Consider the following 22,254-nt stretch of genomic DNA (forward strand, 5'->3'; position numbering starts at 1 on the left):
TTTAACTGAAGAGCCTCTAAAACAAAAGGAACGTTGATAGAATGGAAGCTGAGGATATAAAGAACACAGTGATACAAGCCCTTCTTGGAAAGGAAAGTTGCCCTGAAGAAGTAGTAATAGATCAAACTCTCTTCATCTCCAGGCATGTCTATGGTAACAGAAGTTAGCACTAGTCCATTCCTCTTATTGACACATCGTTTGTTTATAAAGTAAACTCACTTGGACTCATAGACTGTAATGATCATTTTGCAATATATGGTGAAAACAAAATTAAAGGATGTTGGGTTTTTTAAGCAATAGGGGTGTGTGTGTGTGTGTGTGTGTGTGTGTGAGAGAGAGAGAGAGAGAGAAATTGTGCGCAATCCTTGAGTGGGGATGTGGGGGAATGCTCCTTGTTCATAGCTCCACTGTGTAATCCTAAACTGAGGGGCGGGGGGTAATACAAAGCTCAGAGAAATATCAAGGAGCATCAAATATTCCTCATACAGTAGACAAGATTGTGCCTGGCCCTGTACAATGCACAACACAGCATGGGGGAAGATTGCACTAGAAATCTGCCTCCTCCCACACATTATGCAGCCATGCAGGGGAAGGATACAACTGAATCTATGATCTCCTGAATGTAGGAGACTCCGCTCACTCTGGACAGAAAAAGTGTGAGGGCTTGACCCTCCCTCGCATCATGAAGCAGAGATGGACATTCCTACTCCTGTTCACAGGGCCTTCTGCCTATCATTGCACACTTGTTCATTTCTCTGCCCTGGCTGGTCCTGAGTTGCCTTTACAGCAGTTCCTTGATAGCTAGGTGGCATCCTATTGTTTTCATAAATTGCTGAATTTCATCATCAAGATTGTAAGTGTTGCAGTGGGGGTGCACAGTAAATTGTGCTATGACTTTATTCAGCTACAGAGCTCAGAGACTGTCTTCTGCACAGGGCATTTCTTACATGGCTATTTGAGTGCATGTTTGGATACAGATTTTTGCCCTGCGCATTTCCTTCCATAAAGGAAGGATAATTTGTCTCACCGTCACTAAAATCAGCAAACTGACATTCAGGTAAAAAGAAAAATCCCAGCAAAAATAACAAGTTTGTGCTGATTCCTGTAACCACAGCAGTTTATTAAATAAATGCATTTTTGAAAAGTCCAATGAAAAGAATTCCAGGTGCTTTTTAAAAGAAAAGAAAGAAAAAGCTGTAAAGACTGAGAGAATAGTTCTGTGCCATTGCCGAGTGACAATGTTTGTTATGGAGTCACTAGGGCTTGCCAGAGCATTTAAATGAAAATGATATATTTATGAGAAATGGACATTTTCAAAAAAAATTGCTTAGTCTCCTTCCTTCAATTTTCTGATATTCAGTGACTAAAAAAAGGTGACTGCTGATTGTTCTGATGATAAATTGCCTGCAATGCATGGGGGACTAATTATGAGATGGCACACTTCATTCTGCCACCTGTATAAACTAGATTTTAGACAGCCACAATAAGGGAAATATTCACAACAAGACAGTATTTGTAAAGACTGCAGATTCACCTAGTTCTCGCTAATGGGAGCTTTGGTAATGAGTGTGGGGTCTTGAGTAGATAATGAGAAAACCCGAGGGAGTGGCAGGATGAGAACAAGGAGGAAATCAATCCGGAGGTTCTACTGGAGAGGCAAAATGGGGCTGTGAGCTAGGAGAAAAGAATGGGAAAGGGTGATTTGCCCATGGAGAGGAGAGTTCAAAGTGTGAGAGAGAGACCTGAAAGCAGCAAGGTAGTTTTGAAGTGTAAGAGAGAGATGATGGGGCAGACAAAGACGTGGTCTGGGGAGTAAAAAATAGCTAGGGATATGGAGGAGGCTAAGAGGAAAGGGAGAAAATCTAGGGTCAGACCCTCATTTGTGATTGAGGACTGCTTGGTACAGCTGAGGATGGTAAAGTGCAAAACATCAGGTGACTTTTTTTCTTCCCCAAGTCATGTCCGGGGCTACTATGACTGTATTGGTGGTCAATATCCCCAGTATTAGCATTATGGTAGCCAAGGGTTGCTTGGACACAGAAACATCACAGCCTACCTTTTTCCTCTAGGTCTACCTCCTATGCTTCTCACAGCGTGGAGGTGGCACAGGAGTTCCTAGCATGGTTCTTCAACTCATAAGGATCCCTCTACTCAGGATAAATCTTCCAGGGGTCAAGTCCACTGGATGTAGGACCCCTTTATGTCCCTTTCTTCTTGCCCCTCCCATCCAGAGGAGGAAAGGAGGGGAGCCTGCGACATCCAACTCCCTACACCTCCCCCTCCTCTAGCCACAATGGCCCTGTCAATTCTCCCTTCAAAGCCCTCAGTAGAGGGGTGTGTGGGAGGGTAGGATGGCTGGAAACACAAAGGTTGTTCCTCTACATAGTTCTACACTCTTTGCACTGTATGCACATATGTGCATATATACAGGAACACACAAAGACTGTCTCTTATGTTTGGCTGGCTGTGGGCTTGTTTGCAGTCATAGACTCTTCAGATACATTAATATCCTTGTTCCTGTTCTATTCCCTGTGCTAGGTCCCATCTCACAAGATGATGCAATGTCATATCATCACATGACTTCAACACCCACGATGACACACCAACTGTGAGATCTGGTCAGCTTCCCCTCCTGTTTTGATAAAATTTCCTGAGTGCTCTTCTTTACTTCTGCTCATATTGCAGCAGGGGCAGAAACACTTTATTGTGTAAATATACACTTACCATGCACCAGATCAGGAATGCTGCCAGTACTTTAACACTCTTCTAATATCTGGCCACTAACTGGCAGGCAAAGAAGACAAAAATATTGGACCCAGTATCCACAATTCTCAACCTCCTAAACAGCAAAAGCTGGAGTTAAATGCCTTGCCTTCTACCTATACAACTGCAGGTGTGCACATTTGAATCTGCATTTGCAAACATCTGCTACAGAGTCTAATACTTGTGGGCATCCTTTAGATAATTCTAATGCCTACACACATTCAAGTGTTGGCATTTGCATTGCTGCAATTGCTAGCTGCTGCTGCTTCTTTTTGTGCCATTCATCCTTTGAACTGTATGGTTATACCACAGAATGTTATATCTATTTTGCATTGTTTTATGGTAATAAATCTACCTGTAATTCTGGGTCTAACCAGTTATGTTTATTTTCATTCCATTGGCTCAGATATTACATTTTTCAGCTTAATTGTTATGGGTATCACAGAAAAACCAAAGAGAGAGCCAGCAGGTCAATAGCTCGATATCCGTACAGAATAGTGAACGCGAATTATTTTATAAAGTGACAAAAACGTGGAGAGGGTTCAAAGAAGAGATATGAGATTGCTTAAAGGATTAGAATGCATGCCTTACTGTGATAGGCTCAAGGACCTCAAACTATTTAGGTTAACAAAAAGAAAGCTAAGGGGTGACTTGACTACACTATACCTACATGGGGAACACATTTTAAAATGGGCTCTTCAGTCTAGCAGAGAAAGACATAACAAAACCCAATGGCTGGCAGTTGAAGCAGGCCAGATTAAGAGTTTAACAGAGAGAGTAACTAACCATTGGAACAACTTACAAAGGATCATGGTGGATTCTCCATCACTGACCATTTTTTGAATCATGACTGGATGTTTTTCTAAAAGTTCTGCTTTAGGAATTATTTGGGGGAAGTTCTGTGGCCTGTGTTATCAGGAGGTCAGGCTAGATGATCACAGTGTTCCCTTCTGACCTTGGAATCTATGAAAATAGCACCCTCAGGATCTGCTGCGATGAGATCTTACTATCCAGTGATCCTTATGAATTTATTGTAAGCGTGTAAGTCCACGGCTTTAGTTACAAAAAGCATGCTTTCCCGGCATCTGAGTAATTTCTCCATGAAAAGAGAAACGTTGGGATATTTTTTTATTCATAGAACCTTATTACTTTTTGAAATGTTCTTGAGTACTTCAGACTTGGAACCTTTCTGATCCCTGAATCAAACCTGTCCAGTGTCTGTCTTCACGTTCTATCTCTATATCAAATAAAAACAGAAAAATGTGATAGCACTGATGTTAAATAACACACTTTTTTACAGCTAGCACCAATAAATCTGTTTAAAGATGCATTACTACTTTTCTTGAGGGATAATTTAGACTATGTATCAAAAGAAAAATCAATAGTTTTTTCTATTACAAATAATTGCCTGTTTGACTCCTTTCCACTTTTTCTTTTTTATGTATTTTGACTTCAAAATATTTCTACTCAGAGTGTCTTGTGTTTCAGGTCTAAGACAGTAATATTTTCTACGTGGAGGGGAAAAGAGCATTCCTGGTTAGGACTGTTACCAGCTATAGTTTCACAAGATGCTCATAATCTGAAGTAAAAGATTGGTGACAGGGTGGATGGAGCCCCTGCTCATTGCATATAGCATGCAGATGATTAAATCCCTGTTCTATAAAGCTGGATACAAATGCTCTCAGGACATCAGGGAGATTAAGCCAGCTACCCAACACTGTGGCTGCACACTCCCTAGTGGCAATTTGTATTTTTGGTTACCAGAAATCTTGGGGGGGGGGGAGAGAGGGGGAGGGCATGCTGGTTGGCCTAACGGGCAGAAAATCTCAGGCCATCTGGGACGATATAAAGAGCAGTAGAGAATAGAGCTGGTTTAAGGGAGGGAAAAAAAGACATTTTTTCATTACATAAGAACAGCCTTACTGGGTCAGACCAATGGTCCATCTAGCCCAGTATCATTTCTTTTGACAATGGCCATTGCCAGGTGCTTCGAAGGGCATGAATAGAATAGGTAATTATCAGGTGATCCACACCGTCAGCCATTCCCAGCTTCAGGCAAACAGCAATCCCTGCTTACCCTGGCTAATAGCCATTGATGGACCTATCCTTCATGAACTTATCTAGTTCTTTTTTGAACCCTGTTATAATCTTGCCCTTCACAACATCCTCTGCAAGGAGTTCCACAGGTTGACTGTGGGTTGTGAGAAGAAATACTTCTTTTTGTTCATTTTAAACGTGCTGCCTATTAATTTTATTTGGTGACCTGTAGTTCTTGTGTTATAAGAAGGAGTAAATAACATTTGCTTATTTACTTTTTCCACATCAGGCATGATTTTATAAACCTTTATCATAACCCCCATTAGTCATCTCTTTTTTAAGACGAAAAGTCCCATTTTATTAATCTCTCCTCAGATGGAAGCTTTTCCATGCTCCTAATCTTTTTAGCTGCCCTTTTCTGTATCTTTTCCAATTCCAATATCTTCTTTGAGATGGGGCGACCAGAACTGCATGCAATATTGAAGATGTGGGCATACCATGGATTTATAAAGAGGCAATATGATATTCATTAAAACTTTGAAAACGTTCAAGTGATTTCCATTTGGCAGGTTTCAAAAAGGAACTATTTTGTTAGCAGTAGTTTTTTACTTGCTCAGTTTTTGGTTTCCTTCTTCCCTCTTTTGCATTCTTTCCCCACCTTTTTCCTATTTTCTCTTTTCAATTTTGTTACTGAAGGGGTGGGGGAGGGGGAGAAAGGAAGGAGGAGATTGAAGGAAGAACAACACTTCGAGGAAACAAAAACTGGAAAAACAGCAAAATTGTTTTTGTTTTTTGATTTGGGGGGGGGAATTAAATAGTTTTTTAAAAAAATATAAAAATATTTCATTTGAAAATATTCTACTAGTTCTAGTAAGGAAGGAGCTCAGGGAGTCGGAAAGCTTGAGGAGAACTGATGGTGTTCTCCTTTTCCCAGTCCCACTTTGTTACTAGCCATATCTTTTTATATTTGGCTTTTGGGCTGTAGGCAGCTATATCTAGGCCTGGTCTACATACGAAGTTGCACCGATATATCTAAAGGTGTGATTTTAGGCTGATGGAGTTAAACCAGTCAACTTTCATGCTTCGATTGGATTAAACCAGCTTTATATTAGTTGCACCACCGCTGCAAGACAAACTGATATAAGGCAGGTTTAAACCGATATATGAGTGTCCAAACACAATGTTTAAATAACAGTGTTTAAATACAATACAAAAACAACAACAATGTTTAAATGTTTAAATAACAAGTTAAATAAATGCAATCTCTGTTTATAGATAAGTCCTTTGATAAAGGGCTTAACTCTACTCTTCTTGAACTCAATGAGAATTCTGCCAAAGCATTCAATGACTCAGGTTTGGGTCCATTGTGTGAAGGAAGCCTTTCTCTTTTTATGTTAATTTATTAAATAAACATTAATTCCTTGACTCATGAACTACCATCACTTGTGTAGGTTCTTTCCGCCACTGAGCTGGTCAGCTAATAACAAGGCTCTTTTAGTGTGGTAAATGCTCAATTCTCTGAGGAAAAAAGCAAAATGAAGCCTTACAAAGAATCCCTCAGTGCCAAATGGCACACAGTTTACAGTTCTGTAACAGTAACTCCTGACAGGCTTGACAAACTCATCACACCCAAGACATTGCCTTCACTGCATTTATCCAAAGAGTATCAAGTGAGATATATAATAAAAGCATATATCCTACTGCTCTCCATAATTGTTGCGAGATGTATGGATTGATGATGTTTAAGAAGTGGGGGGGGGGGGGGTGTATGTAAAGTCTGAATCAAAGCAGGATTGACAAACAGGATTTCACCAGCAAAATGCTATATGTTCACCTGTCTGCCTTGGATCACATGTAAAATAAGCATTGTAAGCCAACACAATGGAAGCTCATTTGCAGACGATGTCAACATGAGGGTGTGAAGGCAACATGGAGCCAGCACGCCAATATAAACCAGGAGGGTCATCCTGACTCTGGGGACAAAACAATGAACTTGGGGGATATTAGAAGAAGGCCAAAATTTTCTATCCTTTTATCCTTTACTGAGAGAGAAAAAAGGATAGCGTTTTTTGCACTCATGAAAGAGGGATCCCAGGCATGTTGGTTGGAGACTCTGGAAGATTCACTTTACACAAGATAAACCAATTTAGACAAGGGTTTAAACCTGTTAACATTTGAGTTTACACTCTAGGAAGTGTGTTATGTTTTTTGTTTTATAAATAACCACTTCCGTTTCCATTGCTGTCCCTACTCTTTGTCTCTTAAGTCTTAGCCTTTGATAATAAACTTATGATTAAAAACAACGAGAGTCCTGTAGCACTTTAAAGACTAACAAATTTCTGCAGGCATAAGCTTTTGTGGGCTGCAACCCACTTCATCAGATGGGCTTTCTACAGGACTCTTATTGTTTTTGCTGCATACAGACTAACACGGCTACCCCTCTGAAACTCATGATTGTTTTTACTATAGTACTGTGATGTTATGTTGGAGCTGATCCAAACAACCTGGTGTGTGCACTGTTCCTTTGGAGACAATTTACGTGGTAATTTCTGTGAGCATCCAGGGTAATTTCTGTGAGGATCCAGAGCATAAGGGCTGGATACTGCAGAGGAATGCTTCAAGAGTGCTTAGGGTGCACCTGTTGTTAACTGCAAGGCAAAGTAAGGGCTGTTAGAGTCCTGAAGAGATTGTGTGGATAGGTGACAGACTGATGGTGCCAGGGAGCTGAGATCCAGTTAAGCACAAGCAGCTATTCCTCTCACTGGAGGCAGGGGGGTAACTCACAGTGTGACTCAGATTGCTGTATACCCCCAAAAAGCATCACACTTACCGTCTTATATTTAGTTCTGATGAAGGATAAATAAGCAAATAAGTGTCATTCAAACTAATTTTTTTAAATTGCCGTTTAAGAAATGAGAAAAATGGTATAGTTTGCTGAGTTGGGAGTTTTGTCTGCCTCTTTGAAATGATAAAGCCAAGCCATCAAAGGCAACAGACCAATTAAGTGTTCCCAGCCATTGTTCTGGATGGCAGCAAAAGCAGTGTGGAACGGAAATCAGATTGAAATAAATTTTGCAAATCTGATGAAACCAAAGCAAAAGGTTTGCAGATTTGATACAAACTTCTCAAGCACAATATGTTTTTTATTACAATATAAAAAGTACTAATATGGCAGAAAATTTGTATCTTTGTGTTATAGTAATGCCTTTCTTGTCATATTACTTAACATCTATATCATATTAGAAACCTACCTGGAGCAGTTATAAAATAAATTGACACGTTACATTAGCCTTCAGTATGACAATTTTACATTCCTGACAGAGAAGGCATGACAACAGCCTACTTAAACTACTGTAAGGATGAAACAATGAGTGTCATACTGATGTCTGTATAGTGTGGATTTAGTTCTCAGTATCCTAGCACCACTATTGTCCTGTTCTTACTTGGGCAATGGATGGACCCAGCACTGCTATTCTCACTCAGGCTAAATTCCTATGAAAGAGAATGGGTAAAAGTTTCAAAAGCCCCAAAGTGACTTAGGAGCCTAAGTATCATTTTGAAAAGTGCCCAAGTCACTTGGTCCTTGCCCACACTAGGGGGAAAAGTGTGGTTTTTAGCAAGTGATAGCTAATATGTGTTTGTGTTAAAATCCTAATGCGGATAAGATAGTTCTGGCTTTATCTCAAGAGCTGGTCAAAGTAAACGCTAGACTGCCCCTAGCATTTACCTCAACCAGCCAACTGTTAAAACCACCACTGTCTTAGCTAACACATGATAAAATCCTAGTGTAGACAACACATGTTGAAAATATACATCTTTTCCCTAGTGTAGACATGGCCTTAGGATCCTTATGTGCTTTCTTATGCCCCCTTACTGCCGCCAAAACCTGTTCTTAAATAATTTATCTAGGCATTTTGTAAGTCCCACTGGACACTTAGCTACATCTTTAGGCACCTAAATAAGTTTGTATATCTGGCTCTCAGTGACTTAGGCACTTCTGAAAACAGGACTTGGACTCCTAAATCACTTAGGCAATTATGAAGCTGTGATCTCATGGGATAATTTAATGCTGCTACCGCTACATTGCTGAAGACAAAAATTCTTGTCCAGACTAGATTTTTCAGTTGTTTTGTAACAAGTATTGAATGTCAATTAACTGTTTCTTAACCCAAGTTAACTATATGATTCTTAAAGCTATGCAGCCACTTTACACACTTTTTCCCCCAGAACTTACACATTTGTTCATGGAACCAATTTTTGTGGTGTGTCTACATCATGGTCCTTAACATGTTAATTGGACATCAGTCAACAGGTGTTTATGATATAACTGAAAATTGAAGGCCACTGGGAGATTTCCCTGAGTGAAGATTGAAGAAATGGGCCCTTTGATGGAACAAGGAGCAATGGTCCCAAGTTGCAGTGGGGGTGGTCTAGGTTGGACATTAGGAAAATGTTTTTTACTAGGAGGGTGGTGAAGCACTGGAATGGGTTACCTAGGGAGCTGGTGGAATCTCCATCCTTAAAGGTTTTTAAGGCCCAGCTTGACAAAGCCCTGGCTGGAATGATTTAGCTGGGGTTGGTCCTGCTTGAGTAGAGGGTTGGACTAGATGACCTCCTCAGGTCCCTTTCGTCCCGAATTTTCTATGATTCTTATATTGGTTGTGGTTAATCTCTTTGGCAGCTAGAGTGTAGGTCCCTATAAAGTACACTATGGGAATAACATTGGTGGATATGAAGTGCTACATGTACAAATATGTACATTTGAATTGTACCCCTACATTGGCAATAGCACAGCTACCTGAGAATATAATTAGATCTGCACATGCACATGCATTAGTATTTTCAGTTGGCGTATTTTCAAGTGCATAAAAACAGGATCCTGTAGATAGGGGCGCGGGCCACAAGATATGTCTACACTTTGAGCTGGAAGTGTAATTTTCAGGTCGGGTAGAAGCACGTGTCCTAGCTTTGACTGAGCGAATGTTCTAAAAACAGAAGTTTAGCTGCAGTGGTAGGGGTGAGACCCTAGGTACTTATTTGGATGGCTAGCCTTTCTCACCACTTGCACTGTGGTGGCTAGACTTGTATTTTTAGTGTGCTAGCTCAAACAAAGCTAGAGCATTTATGTCTACCTGAGTTGGAAATTAAACCTACAGCTTGAAGGGTGGAGATATCCGATGTGTGAAGAGATTCTGTGTTCTGCCACAGACTTTATGCAAATCCTGGATAAGTTCCCCTAACCTTTCTGTGCCTTAATTTCCCCATCTGCACAACCGGAATGATGATACTCTGCTTTGTAAGGCCCTTGAACTCTTAAATGAAAAGCTCCGTATGAATGCTAGGTATTAAGGGCTCAGCTGTAGCTCTGTCACAAGCCCTGACTAAGGGGTAATGTGTAGTTGTGCAGCTCCAGGAGCAAACTAGAATGCAGACTGTGACTCAGTTAGTAATACTGATGTTTATTACACTAGCCAGTGCATTTGGGAGGGAAGGGGTTCTGCCTGGCTGCTCCCCATCCATATGTGTGAAAGGGGATGTCATAAGGCAGCTCTCTTCCACGTGCTATCTGCAATATGCTGTGCTGGGAAGTGAGGTGCCTCCTTATGTCCCCTTACTGCTCCCTAACCTGTCCCTAAATATTGAAGAACATAACAAGTATTAAAGACCCAAACAAGAGCCTCGAAATAAGTGGTTTGACCCTGGGGTCATAGTTATTTATTTAAACAGGCAATAAGGGCTAAATTCTGATCTTAGTGACACCAATGTTAATCCAGAAGAACTTTATTGGCAAATTAACTACTTTTTTAGTAGTTAGATGAGATATTAGAATGTAACTAATTATGATTTCTATACACTTTATCAACAAATTATAATTAAAATATTTAGAGAATTAAATAGGACTTAGCACATCAGTAGCACTATTCCTCTTATAAGCACATTTCAAAGTTAGAGTAATTAATTCTGAGAATACTCCTATTCAGAACTGGGCTCAAAGTGCTTTGTATCGACTAGGACTGTATCAAATGTCTATCTGAAGTATTTACCAAACACCAAGCAACTGGAAAAGGGAGCCAGATTTCACCAGTGGACAAGGTATTGGACTAGGAATTATGGAATCTAATTTATATTTCTAACTGTTCCTTTGGTTCCCTGTGTGGTGTTGGTCAAGCCACTTCAAGTCTCTGTGCCTCAGTTTTGCGATCTGTAAAATGGGAATACTGATACAAAACCTAACATTGAAAAGCACATTGAGACCTCCAACTGCAAAACACTACATAAGTGCAAAGGGTAATTAAAATAACCAAATGGTCAAAAATCAAATTAGATGCTGAATTGCAGAGCACTGAATGATACATCCACATGTATTATATCTGACTGATTATTAGGGCAGGAGATTAGTAATAAGAACCAATACTAATAGTTAGCCACCTTTATTAACTCACAGAACAGAACATATTGGATAGATACTGCTTTTCCTATTATATTTTGTTAGTAACTTGCTATTGTCATAACAACAGATAATGAATAAAACTGCACCGCAGATAGAACATCTGCTTTGATTAAACAGGTGTATGGGAATTTCAATACAAACCTCTAATCATAATTAAAGGTTGTTATTCACATTTAACAAAGAATTGTTACTGGGAGAAATATAACCACAGCATAAAAGTAGCATATGGTTACATCTACCTCTGATTATCAGGAGCCACCTAGTAAACAAGCACATCCACAGTTTCTCCATTACTTTTACCTTATCCTGTTTTTTTTTTCTAACAACAGGACTTAACCTAGGCTATGTTTACACATACCTCGGCGATTCGGTGGCAGTCGACCGGAGTTACGCAAAGTACGCAAAAAACTTGCGTAACTCCCGTTGACTTCTGTGCCTCTCTTCTGCGCGCCGTCTTCACTGCACTGAGCCGATGGGAACCGCGATCCTCTTGACGCAGCACTACGCCACTTGAGAAGGTGGTCTTCATACATCAACAACTGGATCAACTGAACGGGTCTTCACTGACTGCTCGGTCAATCCAGATAAGTCGACCTGACGGCAGCGACTTTGCCGCCATCAGTGTAGACATAGCCCCAGTAATTACATCACATTTTAAACAATTCTGAAGAGGATAGTGGACATCCCATAGTTGTGATATATCAAGGCCATATCAACCCATTTTACCGTGTGGTTAGTTTTAACCCCTGCTTGGATTCATGTTTCTTTCAGTCTATCCAGGTGTTTAACAGCTGGTCTAAGATGAGAGGAGATTGCTGTTGATGCTAAATAGTATTTTGTTTCTCTTGTAAAACTTAACACGAAACTGCAGTATTGCCAACTGCAAATACTAAAAAATTATGTCAGTTCCTGAAAAATCATGATTACAAAAAAACCAAATTGGGTTCTTTTTATTTGCTGTCTGGTATTTGAACTTTTGGGATGCACTCAGGTCACATTCTCAAGCTTTTTTCCTGAAACCATGAAGCCTAGAAACTTACTTTTTTCTTTTTTTCTGTCTTTCTTTTTTATTTTTATTTTATTTTATTTTCTCTTATTTCCTGGAGCTGGGGTTTTAAGTAAATCACCTGAAATTGTGAGAGTTGGCAACACTAAGTTAGCATTGGACTGGGAACCAAGAACTTTGGAGTTCCCATTTCTGAAAGTGACTTGCTATGTGTCACTGATCCAGCTGGTTAGATGGAAATTTTCAGGCAGGAAGAAGCCCCTCTCATTTTGGCAGGTATAAACTGCACGCACAGATCTAAGTGTGGGCACCTTTAAAGGTCTGATCAGATCAATTACAGGTAACAGTTCAGCTGTTCTTCCACATTGTAGGACCCATGAAAATCTTTCTGTAAATCAGTTTTATTTTCTGAGTTTGTAAAATGGGAATAATAATGCAACATATATCACAATGATGTTGGAATGATGAATTAGCGAATATTTGTGCAGTGCTTTAAAGATATTTAATAACAAACATGCTACAGATTTTTATACATTCTTAAACCCACTTGAACACTGTGGATTTAAAAGTTTTATTAAACTTGAATGCTAATGCTCATGTTCTATTTAGGGGAAAAGGAATGTCGACGAGGGAGAGAAATGAAATCTATTTGCAAAATGAATACAGTGGGCCAGATTCTAAATTACTCTGGTTTTAGACCAGGGTAAATGTGATGGGAATCTGAGATATACAGAATATACAGGGCATTAAGTTATGCCATCCTTGGTAGGTATTTTTATCCATCATACATGGCACAGGCCTCACAAGTAGCAGGAAATCACTTTTAAAAAAAATTGAACTCCTCGGGGGGGAGGGAGGAGTTCCAAAGAAGGAAACCTTCTCTAGTTTTGCAAACTTTTGCAAACTTTTTCTAGTATTTTGTGATCCCTGTCGATACCAAAACTAGTTGGAGCAGTTTGTCAGTTCATGAACTCCCTGAGATTTGTCCATCCATTTTTAATACAAATGTAGGAAGAAATACATAGGTCAACTCATCTGCTGTGAGTCATTGAATGGGAATAGAGCTAAATTTTGATAAGGTGAATTTCTGCAATACTGGACTTCACCCTGCAATCCTTTATCTTTCTACCATGATGTAATGCTGCAAAAACCCTGCTATATTGAAGATGACTATTGTTATAATGCACACCAACAGTATGGGTTATTTTAACGGACATATTGTTTTTAACTGAGTTTTCACCATCTGTTCTGTCCCTAATTTTGAATGCAAAAAGAACATATTTCACAATTACATCTGTAAGTAATGATATAAGTAATTAAATGCATGTATATGTTTGCACAATGCAGCAGACATCTGGTTTTTTTTCAACTCATACATTTCAGGCACAAATCAAAGGAAAAATCCTCTTACTTCTCATATAGCAAATTTCCCTCCATTTGGTGAAGTTGTTTCACAACAAAGAAGATCTTTTCTATAAGATGATTTCACTGTACCCTAGGAGTTCAAGGCTAGCTCAGTAAACTAAATCTCAAAAGTCATTTTTACAATGCTTTCCTTGTCTTCATCCAAATCCCCCCTGGCTTGACTGGCAGTTTGGCAGATGCAAGGCATTAGATCAATCAGTTTCAATTGATGTTCAGTAGGAGACAGGTCAGATTGTGTGGGCCAGTCAGTATGTGTTTTCAACACTTATTTCACTCCTTCCTATTTAGGCAGGCTTCTGTAGAGTCTGTAACAATACTCTGTTTCAGGATGTACCCTGGACCACTCAGCAGGAAAAGTAGGTGTAAGAACAGGTGAGGTTATTGAGGCAGAATGTTAGCACAAATGTCTGTGCACAGAATAGCTGCAACATTTTGCAAATCACCAACTCTTCTGCTAGAAGTCAGCACATAGGAGCATCATTTTGACTTATACTGGGTGGGAAGATGGGGAGACTGTAAATGTTCATCCTCTGAGGGACCTTTAGCTGTCGTGTCATTCACTTTCAGATGTTTGTAGAGTCATGGTCATGTTATGAATTAATCAGTCAAATTACAGTGTATTCAACATGATTAGTGTTCACATGACCCAATGTTGCTCTACAAAAAGATTTATTGGATGAGAGTTACGGACATAAAAAAAAATTCTTTTTGAAGTCAGTTTTAAGGGAAGACCAGATTTCACAGATATTTTTAAAAATGCCACAAAACCAACAATATTTAATGGTACCAGAATTCTGTATATGTATTTATTATTCAGTTTACATTATATGCCTAACATATGTTCCCAGGGACATTTGGGATGTACCTACCAACTCCACTAATAAAATGCCAGTGATACTAAAAGAACTCTTCACAATCAAAGATGAAGGAAAAGAAGACAAAAATGTTGTTGAGCGTTCTTAAAGAGAATTGCTAACAGGGAATTTAAACCCCTCACCTAGATCAAATTGTTAATAAGGACCCAAGGAACTTCTAATTTCTGTAGTGTGAAATCATTGCTCTTTTATACTGATATATAGCTTATGGCTGGGTTTTTGCCATCTATGACAGAAATTGATTTGCATAGAACTTCTATTGTAGTTTGATAGTGTTCTCTGTAATTGTGTTCTTTGGACCATACTGTAGTTCTTACTTTTTAACAGATAATATATTTTTATTTTAAGGAGGTGATAGCCAGAAACAATGAAAAGTTGATCTATGACAACAATTCCTAAAAGCTTCCAGAGTTGAGGATGACATGGGTACATTGTCAAATAATATTTAGGGAAAAGAGGAGATAAATGCTTTAGGAAAATTTGAACCTCTTAGGGCACTATAGATTCAGATTTCCTTACACAAACATCTTCTGAAATTCCACTTCTGTTTAGCAACTGGTTCCATTTACAGCACACTTTTTCATGGATTCATAGATCCCAAGGCCAGAAGGGATCATTGTGATCATCAAGTCTGACCTCCTGTATTATGCGGGCCATAAAAATTCCCCAAAATAATTCTCAGAACCTATCTTTTAGGAAAACATCCAGTCTTGATTTAAAAATTGTTAGTGATGGAGAATCCACCATGACCCTTTGTAAATTGTTCCAATGGTTAATTACCCTCATTGTTAAAAATGCATGCCTTATATCCAATCAGAATATGTCTAGTTTCAACTTCCTGCCATTGGATCATGTTATATCTTTTGCTGCTAGATTGAAAAGTCTATTATTAAATATTTGTTTCTTGCGTAGATATTTATAGACTGCAATCAAGTCACCCTTTAACCTTTTCTTTGTTAAAATAGAGTCAAGGACCTCAATCTATTTATCACTTGATGGCACATTTTCTAATCCTTTAATCATTCTCATGACTCTACTTTCAATCCTCTCCAATTCATCAACATCCTTTTTGAATTGTGAGCACCAGAATTGGACACAGTATTCCAGCAGCAGTCACACCAGTGCCAAATACAGAGGTAAAATAAACCCCTCTTCTCCTACCTGATTCCCCCATTTATGCATCCCAGGATAGCATTAGCTCTACTGGCCATAGCATCCCATTGGGAACTCATATTCAGCTTATGCACCCTGTCCTCCAAATCTTTTTCGGAGTCACTGCTTTCCAGGATATAGTCCCACATCCTGTAAGTAGGCATTTTTATTTAGCCATAGTAAAATATGTATAGTTTGCTTGCATCTGGTTTACCAAGTGATTCAGATTGTTCTGAATCAGTGATATGCCCTCTCCATTATTTATCAGTCCCCAATTTCTGTGTCATCTGCAAATTTTATCAGTGATGATTTTGTTTTCATTCAGGTCCTTGATGAAAAATTAAATCACATAGGGCCAAGAAGAAACGATCCTTACAGAACTCCACTGGAAACATACCCGCTCAATGACAATGAATTTGGGAGATAGCTGAGTATGAAACCACAGGCAGTAGTCAATCAGGTTGTAACTGATTGGTTAGATTATGCCAGGAGAGGAAGTAGGTAAGAGTAGTAGTGGAACTGGTCTGTTGCTAAGCATTGTGTTTGATTAATATAAGGTATCACTGTCAAGCCAGTAAAAAGGCCATTCAAACTCACACTGTATTGTCAGCCTTCTGTTGACATGACAGCACTGAAATATGATGTTAGTATGATCATCAGCTGTGGGTTTGGGGAGCATATTAAATATATCATATTTACCTTCACCAACAGCACTACCGTCATCCATCACCAAGAGAAAGAAAACAGCAGCTGAAGAGAAACAAGGGCCATGCCCTGATGTGGGAAAATCATATAAAATTTACTTACTTAGGGGATCCCAGCAATCACTTTACACGAAAGGGAAAAAAATCTAAACCTAACTATTTCTGAAAAAACAATTTCTAAGTCAAATTGGACATGCATATTTTCTATCACCCCATTCCAAACTTGGATTTTTTCCCCCAGTGATCACATCCTTTGCAAAACTATAAAAAGTCTCCACTTCTCTGAAACTGTTCTCCCCAAGGTCTCGAAGTACCATTTATGGAGAAATGTCTGTCCACCAGCCTCATCCTTCTTGATCTCACAGCTGTTTTGGATGCCATTAGTCACACCCTCCTCGTTCTTGAAATCCCATCCTCCTGACTGTGCTTCTACCCTACCGGTCATTCCTACATCTCTTTTGGCGGAACTTCGTCTTCCCATCTCCCAGTTTACAGAAGTGTTCCACAGAGCTTTGGAGCTTTGCCCTGGGATAACTCTTTCTCTCTCTCCCCTCCTCCTCCCCCCCAGGTGATCTCAGGGCTTCAACTGCTACCTTTATGTTGACGACTCTAAAATCTTCCTCTCCACTCCTGAACTGTCTCTGTCCAACCAATTCCACATCTCAGCTTGTCCCTCTGGAATCTCACTGCCATCTTAAACTTAACATGGACAAAACTGAATTTCTTGTCTTCTCTCCCAAACTTTCCCCGCCTTCCCCGTTTCTGTCATCACCAAACACACCATTATCCTTCCTGTCACTCACCACCTTAACCTGTGTGGCACCTTGGACTCTGCCTTTTCTCTAGCCCTGCTCATCAAAGCAATATCCAAATCCTCTCTCTCCTTTCTTTACAATATCTTACAATCCAAATTGCTAAAGTTCTCATCCGGCCCTCAGTGTCTCTCTTCTTGATTCCTCCTTCTCTTTGGACTACCTGGACCCCTTCCATTCTGATCAGATTTATTCAAAACACTGCTGCTATGATCATCATTTTTGCTTGTCATTCTGACCATGTCAGACTCTGCACTGAATCACAGCATTTGGGCCTTTCTTCTCCACAGCACTATATAAAAGTTTCTTGTCTCTACCGTTAATGTCCTTCACACTTTAGCTCTTCCCTACTTGTCTGTGCTTACGTCTTCTTGTGTGATGGCCTCCTACATGGGTCTGTAGAAGGCTAGGCCTTCACAGTTGTCATGTCAGGTGGCAGCAAGAGCATAGCCCTTGAATCTATGCACGGCATGAATCCACAAGCCAACAGCCATGTCAAGGGAACAGCTTATGCCACTACAGTCCTATACCTTGCAGTAGTGGCAGCAGCTTAACTTCTCAGACACTTTGACCATATGTTGATGCTGAGGACTCTGTCCATAAGCCCTGCGATGTTTGTGTATGTAACCCCTGCTTCCTTGGAGTGGCACGCTATACCCCTCTAGTGGTGGCTAGGCCCCTTTGTGATTGATGAGTCTGCTACAGTTTTGGTTAAGAGAGAGCTATATTTTAGCACACACAGTAGGCGCTCCTGCATTAAGCTCCCAGAGGTCCCAGGTTTGATACCCCCTGCTGATGCCCATGTGTGGATGGGTGTTACAAACACATTTCACTTGGCCCACAGCTTCTTTATTTAGGCAGTGTGATCTTCTGCAAGATCTCACCATTCCTTAGGGAATGTTTTCACTTATCATGTTTTCAAACGGACATATGGAGATATAAGCACAGTGTTTGTTCCTTATTGTGAGATTTAACTGTGTTTTCTAGGCTTTGGAAAAGGCCACTTAGTCCCTTCATCTTTACCTTTGTAAGAGTTGTAGAAATATCTTGTGTATAATGTTCAACAGAGATGTTTCTGTGCAGAGAAAGTTGCTGGAACTTTCTTTTAATAGAGTACGTTTTGTGTGTTTAGTTCAGTTTTGTACATGATGTGGTTCTCTCTTGCCCTGAACAGGGAGCACTTGCCAAGACAAATGGCTATATACCATTTTGGGTCATTTGCTGTACAAAGATGTTCTTTCTAATCCAGAATTAAGAGTGGGAATTCAATTTTAGATGCTGGAATCACTGAAGCACATAAAATCATTAAACCTGCAAAACAAAACCTAACAGAAAGGATATAAGGTCTAAGCTGCCTGCTGCTTTTCATAACAGTCCATGGTGCTTCTGTGAAGAATACCCATACTCACAAGTTCTATAGCTGTCCGTTTCTAAACCAATGAAGACAGAGTGTTTCAAGGAGATGATGAATTAGTCTTCGGGGGGAGGACAGCAGCTGTACTCCTCACTGAAGACCGTTCTGGCCTATTTCCTTTACCTATTTAAAAGGACGTATATGAGCAGGCTTTAAAAGAGAATCTTTTCAAAGGAGGAAGGTAGTAAAATAATGGCATCAATGACAACATAGGGTAGAAGACGGGTTATTGGAAGTAAAAGCAAAGGGAGGAAGCAGAAAAAAATAAGCAAAAGAATGAAAAAGAAAATACAATAAAAAGTTGGCAAGTAAACAGGGTGCAGTGCAAAATAATGCTGTGCCATATGTAACTTTAGTGCCAGTCTGGGACTTACAATCGGGGATAACAGGCGTCTAGTGTAATTTCCTTAGTTTACCAATAAACAGCCATTGTGAACACCTATTATAAATGGGGAATTCCAGGGAGAATATAGTAGCTGAGTTTTCATTATTTAAGTGGGATAATTTGTCCTATTGTAAGTATGAAAATACATTGAACTGGATTTAATACATCAATAATGGATATAAAGTCCCATATCAATGCATCTTTTTAAAAAAATTATTAGCATAAGATATATTGTAGGAACAGAAAAAGGTCATTAGTTTTCATGTGCTACACTATCAAATGGAAATACAGCAGGGTATGTCTAACAGAGATGTGTCATTCTGGATATTATTATGTTTCAAGTAGAGCTGGTTGGGCATTTTTTTTCTCAAAATGTTTTTTCCACAGAGTAAACAGTTTCCCAGGAAAATTTTATTTTACCCTGATATTTTTTGATTTTCCATTGAGAAAATGTAATTGAAATATTTTACTTCATGTTTGTTGTCCCAAATCTAAACATTTTGGTTTCTTGAAATGAATCTAAACATTTCATTTAAATTCAAGTCGACATTTGCCCTTTACTGGAACTGCAATGGTGCACCATAGTAGTCCCATGACCACACTGCATCATGGGAGATATAGTCCAGCTAGGGAATCTGACCCAGAAAGGAGGATAGGGGCATGGTGCACACAAATTAGAATTTCCATGAAGCCCATGACAGTCCAAGCAGACTCCATTCAGTGATGAAACTAAACTCAGCAGACTGAAACATTTCCTTTAAATTGTAAATATCAAAATGAAACATATTGGCATTTCCAAATCAATATTTTAAAAACTTTTGGTTCTGTGATAAATTTAGATAGTTCGACTTTTCATCCTGATTCGGGAGGAAGATGAATGTTAGAATATTGGAATGTCCCAAAGGCTGCAAAGTCAGATTTTTGACCAGTTCTAGTTTAGAGTCAGAAAGCCAAAACACGAACATAACAAATATCAAATAGATAGCTAATAACCATCAAGAGAGCCATTCTGCCACACAGATATATATTCTGAACACACACATCTGGCAACCTCAGTGCATGTCAGAGAAACAGAAGAATGTTCATCCTTAATTATACAGCTTTTCTTTTTGTCATATTGATACTCATGCCTATTGTTATCCATAACAAAGATTTAAAAGGCAAACCCTTCCTATCCATACGTCTCCTATCCTTCTCCTCCTCTAGCCCTGGTAAATACCCTGAGTGTTTCAAAGCTGTAATGCAGCTTAGTGCTGAATTGTTCTATCCACACCATCCATCCCATATGTTGTAACAAGAACTGAGCAAACAGGGCCTCACCCAATTCCCACTGAAGCCTGAGATTTTCTCATCTCCAAGGCAATGCCTCTTGTGTTTTAAAAAGGATGTTGAGTTTTTTGTTGAGACTCTTTAAGGCAACTAGGAAAACCCATGTCACCACATAAAATAGCCTCATTTCCCCCATGGCAGGCAAAAGTAATTGTTAGGTCCACTAATGGATATAATCCATCCTTTTTTTAGATGGGGAAATCTGCAACAATTCTTAAATATGCCACATTCCAGGGAATGCTCAAAAACCCAGCATGACTGCAACTTCCTTATTACATTCATGTCTTTGCCTTTTAGGTGTATTTATGGCATAATCGCTAATTGATCTCCTTTTTTTGGGTGACAAAGGTGTACAGAGACTGATCCTGAATGAAGCTGGTGTAGAAGAACTGCTAGGAGGTCTGGAACAAAGATTTAAAATGATCATTTTGGTTATGTTTTCGTTATGATGATTGCATTAAAAATGTCTCACTTGCAGGATTGTCAAACTCATGAGCGATATGCTCTTCCACTTGAATGGGCAAAGCTCAATTCAATGGCACATTTGATCTTTATAAATCCAAAGGAATGAATGTTCTGCACTTTTTGAGATTAACAGAAATTCTTTCTATCTGGGTAATTAACAACTCTTGACAATATCACATTTTAGGTGAATTATCTGTGTTATTACTTCTGTCCATTCCCTTGCTTGTTTCCCACCATATCCTTCAACTTTAGACATGTGGCTTTACTGGAAATCTGACCACTAAAAAAACATGTCTGTAATTAAACAGGTGTGATGTCTGTCTTGGTTTGGAAGCCTTAGTTCCTAACAGAATCCTAACCAATTCATCTGCTCTTAGCCACTCTGTCACATGAGAGTAACTACAAACCATGAATTTGATAGCTTTCATCACTTTTTTTATATACATAGTATTACATACATTTTTAAATGGGAAGGAAAACTTCACAAGTACAGTATGAGAAAGAATCTTTTCACCTTTTATGTGGACTTGAGCTTCAATTTTGTTTAGTCTAGGGCTGGGAATCAGGCATATCTCCAAATTTTTGGTGGCCACTGACATTCCAGTTTTAAAGTTGCTAATTCCCAGTGGAACAGGCATAATGAAATGAAAGAAGACTGTGATAAAAATCTGAGGTCTTAAACACCATTGAAATTTGGGAGAGAGGTTTAGAAACCAAATCCAGATCATTAATCAAATTATGTGCTGGTCCCCTCTCTACAATGGGCCAAACAAACATTCCTGATCCAAATTTCTGTGAAGTTTTGTGAGTTCCCAATCCAAATCCAAATCTGAATGTTGTGGTTCAGGTCCTCTTTTAGTGGAGTTTTCATTTGATGACTTAATAAGAAGCTATGATGAATTTTAATACTCCTAAACATATATCCTCTAAATAGAGTGGTATCTTGGAAGAAGAAGAGGAGGAGATTTTGTTTTAAAAAGACAGAACTAGGAATATAAAATAAAAACCAGATATTTCTTGTTATATTAATTATCTGTAGAATGAAACATCTATATTAGATGTGCCAGCCGACTCTTCTCATCATCTGTTTCAAGTCTTCAGTCAGAGCATGACTCACAGTTAGTGAAAGAAAAATTGTTCAGGCTACACAAGGAGAGCATAAATATTATGTTTCACTTGGTATCATAATTAACTGCATGCTTCAAATATTTCTTTCATGTCTGCTTTCACAATAGGTAATATAATTTACCGTTAATAGGATTAAAATGTCTTTTTAAAAAAGTAAATACTTCAGTGGTTTAAGAATGTTTTGTGTTTTGTTTTGTACTGATACATATTTTACTACAGGCGCAAAATAAATAGGTAGAAAATAATAAGGAAAACTGAGATAATGTATATAGTCCAGAAACTAATGTGATTTTTTCCCCCTCCTGGTT

This window comes from Emydura macquarii, unplaced genomic scaffold (assembly GCF_026122565.2).
Source record: "Emydura macquarii macquarii isolate MOO-44397 ecotype Brisbane River unplaced genomic scaffold, CSIRO-AGI_Emac_v2 contig_431, whole genome shotgun sequence".
NCBI lineage: Eukaryota > Metazoa > Chordata > Testudines > Chelidae > Emydura > Emydura macquarii.